We start from the raw sequence: 8,990 nt of genomic DNA on the forward strand, positions 1-8,990 counted from the left end.
CACTTCCTGTTGATCTCATTTTTGAGATGTTTATATTCCCTTTTGCCTGCTTGATTTACCTTCTCTCTTCTATATCGACCTCTCTTTCGTCTTCTATCACGTTCTTTCAGGTTATCCAGGTCCCATCTCCTTAAATTCCCACCTTTTTGCAGTTCTTTCAGTTTTAATCTACAGTTCATAACCAATAGATTCTTTCATGATTCTTGAACCAAGTGTTAGCTATGATTAAGTTATGCTCTCCGCAAAATTCTACCAGGCGGCCTCCTCTTTCATTTCTTACCCCCAATCCATATTCACCTACTACATTTCCTTCTCTCCCTTTTCCTACTACCGAATTCCAGTCATCCATGACTATTAAATTTTCGTCTCCCTTCATTATCTGAATAATTTCTTTTATTTCGTCATACATTTCTTCAATTTCTTCGTCATCTGCAGAGCTAGTTGGCATATAAACTTGTACTACTGTAGTAGGCGTGGGCTTCGTGTCTATCTAGAACACAAATATGCGTTCACTATGCTGTTTGTAGTAAGTTATCCGCATTGCTATTTTTTTATTCATTATTAAACCTACTCCTGCATTACCCCTATTTGATTTTGTGTTTATAACCCTGTATTCGCCTGACCAAAAGTCTTGTTCCTCCTGCCACCGAACTTCACTAATTCCCACTATATCTAACTTTAACCTATCCATTTCCCTTTTAAAATTTTCTAACCTACCTGCCCGATTAAGGGATCTGACATTCCACGCTCCGATCCGTAGAACACCAGTTTTCTTTCTCCTGATAACGACGTCCTCTTGAGTAGTCCCCTCCCGGAGATCCGAATGGTTGCACAAGAGGACGCCATCACCATTAACCATACAGTAAAGCTGCATGCCCTCTCGAAAAATTACGGCTGTAGTTTCCCCTTGCTTTCAGCCGTCCGCAGTACCAGCACAGCAAGGCTGTTTTGGTTAGTGTTATAAGGCCAGATCAGTCAATCATCCAGACTGTTGCCTCTGCAACTACTCAAAAGGCTGCTGCCCCTCTTCAGGAACCACACGTTTGTCTGGCCTCTCAACAGATACCCCTCCGTTGTGGTTGTACCTACGGTACGGCTATCTGTATCGCTGAGGCACGCAAGCCTCCCCACCAACGGCAAGGTCCATGGTTCATTTGGGGGCTACGAGAGGTATTCAGTAAGAAAGTCGTAAGCAGTTGTGACATGCAAAAAGTTTGAAGACGTGACAAGAAGTACTACTACGTCTCACACTTTCTGTGTGTCACAAGTAAACAACTGCTTACGACTTTCATTCATCTGACGTAATACAGGTACGTTAAATCTTTAGCGTTATGCACTTGCAATACAAAACAAGTGCTAGACACTATATTTTTTTTATTTGCTTTACTTTCATTGCAATATGTCTAGTAAACGAACTTAAAAGGAGATAAATGCAAGTAACGAATAATTTTTACAGCCACTGTATCAAATTTTCCTGTGCTGTACGTAGTAGGCTACTATGAGTATATTATAGCAATAAACAAAGGCATTTAATGAATGATTTCGCCATATTGTCTTGTGCTTTTGATTCGGTGAGTGCGTACTCCACTACTGGCCATTAAAAGTCCCGGAGTTTGGCAGAAAAATGGCCGCCGTATCGTCCGGTTGGCCACTCTCTCCCTATACAGGCTCTCTAGGCCGACTGAGCTGGCAGCGCCTGGGAAAAACAGTCCTGCATTGCTGATTGATACGAAGGGCGTTCAGTAAATAATGCAACCCATTTTTATTCTGAAAGTAGATTGATTTGATTCAGGATTCAAATACATCATATTATTCCCCACACTTTTGGCGAAGGGGGTTATTTTTCAACATAATCCTTGTTCAATGCCACTGCCTTAGACTAATCGGAGGGTTCAAATGGCTCTGAGCACTATGGGACTTAAACATCTGAGGTCATCAGTCCCCTAGAACTTAGAACTACTTAAACCTAAGTAACCTAAGGACATCACATACACCCATTCCCGAGACAGGATTCGAACCTGCGACCGTAGCGGTCTCGCGGTTCCAGACTGAAGCGCCTAGAACCGCTCGGCCACAGCGGCCGACCTAATCGGAGGGCGTATATGCTCGTATTGTACCACTCTGCTGGTCGACGTAGAAGCCAACGTCTTGCTGCATCAGCAACCGTGCCATGAGTTTGAAACTTCCCCTTCGAAAATTAGGAATGACTGTGCTGGTAAACTTCTACGTTATTTGATTTTCAAACAGCTGAGCAAAACTGAACGTACTCAGACAGTTCTCTCTTTTCTGGAGACCAGAAATCTACTCAGTAGGAATCAGCATGGGTTTCGAAAAAGACGATCGTGTGAAACCCAGCTCGCGCTATTCGTCCACGAGAGTTAGAGGGCTATAGACACGGGCTACCAGGTAGACGCCGTGTTTCTGGACTTCCATAAGGCGTTCGATACAGTTCTCCACAGCTGAGCAAAACTGAACGTACTCAGACAGTTCTCTCTTTTATGGAGACCAGAAATCTACTCTGTAGGAATCAGCATGAGTTTCGAAAAAGACGATCGTGTGAAACCCAGCTCGCGCTATTCGTCCACGAGAGTTAGAGGGCTATAGACACGGGCTACCAGGTAGACGCCGTGTTTCTTGACTTCCACAAGGCGTTCGATACAGTTCCCCACAGCTGAGCAAAACTGTACGTACTCAGACAGTTCTCTCTTTTCTGGAGACTAGAAATCTACTATGTAGGAATCAGCATGAGTTTCGGATCATTTAGTAAGCGCTAAGTCATTACGGAGATGATAGATAAATTCCAGTGAAAGACTCTGCAGGAGAGACGCTCAGTAGCTTGGTATCGGCTTTTCTTGAAGTTTCAAGAACATACCTTCACCGAGGAGCCAAGCAGTATATTGCTCACTCCTACGTATATCTCGCGAAGAGACCATGAGGATAAAATCAGAGAGATTAGAGCCCACACAGAGGCATACCAACAATCGTTCTTTCCACCACGAACAATAAAAGACTGGAATAGAAGGGAGAACCGATAGAGGTACCAAAGTACCCTAGGGTGCATGGGGAAGAACAGTTCGATGATGTTTTGTGAGCTCCTTTTGGGTGTGGCTTTGCGTTTGATTGTGATCCGTCTATCATCTCGAATGAATGTCCACACGTTCCAACATTACGGGAATCAGAACTGTGTGAGGTAGGCCGGCACGCTGGATGTCGGACAGGTTTACTCGACCTTGTTGCAATGATGAAAGACGCTTCGCCCAACAATTCTCCGGGGTTTTGCTCACTGCCAGATCTCCGTAGATATTCTGCAAGAGCCTACGGATATCTGTGATGCAATGATTTTCCGATAAAAGAAATTCAATGGCCGTTCTCTGCTTGCATCACACCTCCGCAACAAACACCATTTTGATGGCTACGTATACCGCTGCCACCTATCAGAATTCATGGATCTATAGGAGCTGAAGCGGGAATGTTTCACGATGTTATAAAGCCTCAAAATGGACTTATAAGTTAATCTACAAAATCATAGTTTATGAATACTGCATTGGACACTGATAATTATTAGTTTTATTATTTCTCCCCGCCATGAACTGTCATTCTATCAAAATCAAAGTAAGGATGTAATTGATCTAGTATCAGTGAACTCCATAATATCTATGATGAACGATGAAAAGCGACTACCGAATATTGTTCTCTTCCCTTACCTTGATCCAAGCATGTAGCCTCATTAGTGTAATTTCATGAGTTGAATATAATTAATTCAGATAGTAACTTGTTTTACTTCAAGGAGTTTGACACTGTATCCTATTGATAAATGTTAACAGGACTATCCTTGTAGCTCTGCAGAGTTTGGTACCATCACCTCTACTACTCGTACATTCGATCAGTTGCCAACTGCCACAGATCGAATCTTCTTTTTCTAATGGTAAATCTACTTTTTTGCAGCATATTATAATCAAATCATTTCTAAGTCAATGTTCATTCATCGCGGCAGTTTAAATTACCCGCGCGCACTCAGTAATTGACGTAACGATGTATTTTACGTCCGGGCAGGAAGAGCTAGATAAAAATTATACAGAGTTTTCATTCTAACTTTCAGTGAAAAATATCAGTTGAGGAATTATTTCAAATTTTAGCAGTTCTGTGTCTAACTGAAGCCACATCAGGTACTTTGAACTTACATAACGGGACTGCTAACCATATAACGTTTTTGCCCCCCTATGTCTTAAATACAGTAAAGTATTATGTCTTAAATACAAATTCAGACTTTAATCAAAGTAAATCTTGTTTCCCCACTCTCCTATTTATGAAAACGTTATAAGTGGGGCCAACCGCATGGCTCAATGCATGTAGATAATTATGTACGTACTAAAACTTCGTCCAATTTTTCATGCTCTGCAAATACTACATGGTAACAGCTTCGCGTTGGCCTTACTCAACACCAAGAAAATAAAATAACTATATCCCTTTCAGGACCTTAGGAGATATTACCAAAATATAGTGTTAAGCAATCAAGGCTACTTAGTCTTATGGAATATAAGTGTATTTTTTCAGTGATTTACTATATTCCATGTGAACCGTTTACCTAACCTAGTAAGGAATGTTGTAGCACAAATATACCTTAATACATAAATCTTCTTTGTGGACTAGATATTTTTATTATGTATATAATAGAATTATCTTTAGTTTTTGTAACAGTACACCAAGGATCAGGGAACCATGGCCCTCACTGGACGCTGCATTTAATAATTTTAAGAAGAAGTCATAGATTTGATTGTAACTTAAACTACCTACGTCGTAGAAATCAATGTTCCATGAAAAGTAGGAAATAAAAGGTTGTTGTGTATGCTTGGACTTGACTCTTTGAGTAATCAGTAGAGGAAACACACTTGAGAGACTTAGAGAAAGAGCGCAATAATATTACAGAGATGTAGTTGTAGATATCTTGCAAATATATATATATATATATATATATATATATATATATATATATATATATATATATATATATATGACTAAATGATCTTTTTCTTTTGTTCTGAATTTAATGTGAGGTGGATGAGGAGATGTGTCGTGTTCCAAAGAACTTCTCCAAAATGCTGTGTGCAGAAGTCTGCAGTTATTTCCCATAACTGAAACTGATAGAAGAGCAGCAATACGGGCACGGCCCATGCTTAACACAATTGTGACAAGAAGAATTACTTTATGTCGCAGTTCCTTGGCCCGTGGTAGACAGTTTATGTTTGTAAGCTAACACCTGAGGGTAAAAAGATCACAAGCGAATGCGTGTGCACTCTTGGGCATATCAAGATGAAGTTATTCTTGAAGTTATTCTTGTCTTTCGCCAGCGAAGACCATGATGAATACCGCATAAATTAAATGTTAACCTGGCGTAAAATATACCGATTAAAGTGATGAGTTTGATGATCATTAATGTCCTCTGCGAAGCAAATGTAACAGGGAAAAATGAATAACAACTGATCGCCGTGTACAGCGCGAAATTGTATGTAAATGTTGTAAATATTGTTAATATGTAGGATTTTGCTTACTGCTTGACCACATACATATAGACAGTGAACTAGAAAGATACTAAACAGTAAACGATCTGGACCACTTTAAGGGGGTGAGTGAAGTGGGACACTGTAAACGCGCTACACAGACAGTAATAAGTGAGTAGTGAACACGCCCTGTTAGCCCGGCACGGGCTAAAATTATTACTGTGGATGTGAGAATTCCGTCGCGATATATCAGTGAATGTGTTATTTATAGTGGTGATTTTGGTGAGCTACACTTCTGACGCGGCCTGTGATGGATATGTGCAGACGGTGGCGAAGCGCAGTGAGGTTAAAGTGATTATTGGCAAATTGTTTTCGGAGAGCGCCAGCAATGACTCAAATTTCACGGCCAGCGCTTTGGAGGTCGAATCACCATATAACACATAACCTGACCTATGTACGTGTCCTGATCACCATACATGTTAGCTTCAATTGAACGTTTCGTAACACATAATTACAGGGTGACAGTTACTGAACTATATGAAAAAACATAAACTAGTTACGAATTACAGCTGCACACAATTTACTCGCCATGTAAACGTTATTACAGATATTGGGATTTAGGTTAGGGCATGTTCAATATGGATGCCATCATTGGCGGTAATGTGACGCAAGCGAGTAGCGAAATTCTGCGTGACCCGTTGAAGTGTTGGAAGATCGATGCTGTCGATAACTTCCTGAATGGCTGTTTTCGGTTTTGTAGTTATTGCTGTACACCTTGTCTTTAATATAGCCACACAACATGGAGTCCGATGTGTTTAGATCCGGAGAATATGGACGCCAATCGAGGCCAATGCCAGTGGCCTCTGGGTACCCCAAAGCCAGAATGCGGTCCGCAAATTGTTCCTCCAGAACATCACTCTCCCGATTTCGGTCTTGGTTGAACCACATCTGGTCGAAATCAGGGTCACTTTCGATAATGGGGATGAAATCATCATCCAAAACCTTCACGTACCGTTCGGTAGGCACCGAGCCATCAAGCAATATCGCACCGATTATCCCGTGACTGAACATTGTACACCACACAGTCACCCGTTGAGGACGAAGAACCCTCTCGATCGCGAAATGAGGACTCTTAAGTCCCCCACATGCGCCAACCAATTTGGCTTATTGACGAACCCATCCAAATGAAAGTGGGCCTCGTCGCTAAACCAAATCATGCATGCGCATAATAATTCCCATCATGCCCCGCTGCCAACCGTACAGTTTGAACGTCCTAACGCAGACCGTTCCGAAGTTATGACTATTTTATTTCATTTAGTACAGTAAGTGTCACGCTGCGTATGTGTGACGCAATTTAAAATACAGACGACTAAAATCTTCACTCTAGCATAGAAGGTGCCAGGAATTACACAAATTAATGATGTCATGTGCAGTGTCAACGTGACTTGGTGTGATAGCACATGTTCTTTTTCAGGCAATAATATGTTGTTAAAATGCAGTATATTTATGAAAGCCCTGTGTAATGTTACATGTACTCTACGGCTAATGGCGAATGGTGACGGCAACTAGTCATAATCCAGCTAAATCTACTGAGACGAGATAAATTATCGGCAGTTCCAACAGCACACAGCTCTAATAGACCAACCACCTGCTCCATCCATTTACCTGAGAGGCCTTCCGTCAAATTCAACACATTTCATGAATGTAAACTTGCTCTGTTAAAACTAATTATCACTGTATATACTTCAACAGAAACTGTTAGAGGATCGTTAAAATCACACAGATCTTAGAGAAATCCTTCTGAACACTTCACTGAAACATAAATTTGATCAATTTGCTGAGCGAAAATTGTAAACATCTGTGTTAAATGTGATCTTGCATAACCATGTTATCAAAGCAAATTATGAATGTGTAACGAATGAAATTATTACTATCATAACTGGAAGAAACGTTATCGCTCAGTAAAAAAAAATCTGTAAATCTACATATCTTCGTCGATAAAAGTCCAAACTGTAAAATATTCCTGCAATGTACAAGTTTGGTTATTGTGTAAAAGCAGGTCAAAATTCTCTGATTTCTGTATGTTGTCTTTATAATAAATGCACTAACTTGCCCTGTGTAATCTAACAATTGGTGACGCATTGTAGCGACTCAGAGATATTTTTTTTGGTCTCATATCGACTGATATTGAAAGGTGGCTACACTACGTCACACCGAAGGTGGCTACACTGCGTCACAGCGCCAAAGATTATTATTCCGCCGCCTCCACTGGTGCAGTAGTAGTTCAGAGGATGTCGAGTGCAGTTGTTGTTATGTTGGGCAAGAGAGTAGATGCTGTTTGGTTGATGTAGTATATAGATGGAAGATGTTGCAATTATCACAGTGTATTTGAGAAAGGAGATAGGCTATGGTTTATGATGCTGGTGTAATGGAAAATTTTCGTCAATATATAATGAGGTAAAAAGGTATTACAGATTTCTTTAATGGTTCAAATGGCTCTGAGCACAATGGGACTCAACACCTTAGGTCATAAGTCCCCTAGAACTTAGAACTACTTAAACCTAACTAACCTAAGGACATCACACACACCCATGCCCGAGGCAGGATTCGAACCTGCGACCGTAGCAGTCCAGCGGTTCCGGACTGCAGCGCCTAGAACCGCACGGCCACCGCGGCCAGCATTTCTTTAATGACAATGCCTCTTGGTCACAGGTACAGTCAACAAAGAATCTGGCTCGTGTTCATGTATTAGACTTGTAATTCTGATTTCTATGTGCAATTATACACTCCTGGAAATTGAAATAAGAACACTGTGAATTCATTGTCCCAGGAAGGGGAAACTTTATTGACACATTCCTGGGGTCAGATACATCACATGATCACACTGACAGAACCACAGGCACATAGACACAGGCAACAGAGCATGCACAATGTCGGCACTAGTACAGTGTATATCCACCTTTCGCAGCAATGCAGGCTGCTATTCTCCCATGGAGACGATCGTAGAGATGCTGGATGTAGTCCTGTGGAACGGCTTGCCATGCCATTTCCACCTGGCGCCTCAGTTGGACCAGCGTTCGTGCTGGACGTGCAGACCGCGTGAGACGACGCTTCATCCAGTCCCAAACATGCTCAATGGGGGACAGATCTGGAGATCTTGCTGGCCAGGGTAGTTGACTTACACCTTCTAGAGCACGTTGGGTGGCACGGGATACATGCGGACGTGCATTGTCCTGTTGGAACAGCAAGTTCCCTTGCCGGTCTAGGAATGGTAGAACGATGGGTTCGATGGCGGTTTGGATGTACCGTGCACTATTCAGTGTCCCCTCGACGATCACCAGAGGTGTACGGCCAGTGTAGGAGATCGCTCCCCACACCATGATGCCGGGTGTTGGCCCTGTGTGCCTCGGTAGTATGCAGTCCTGATTGTGGCGCTCACCTGCACGGCGCCAAACACGCATACGACCATCATTGGCACCAAGGCAGAAGCGA

Source organism: Schistocerca gregaria, chromosome 6 (genome assembly GCF_023897955.1).
Source record: "Schistocerca gregaria isolate iqSchGreg1 chromosome 6, iqSchGreg1.2, whole genome shotgun sequence".
Lineage (NCBI taxonomy): Eukaryota > Metazoa > Arthropoda > Insecta > Orthoptera > Acrididae > Schistocerca > Schistocerca gregaria.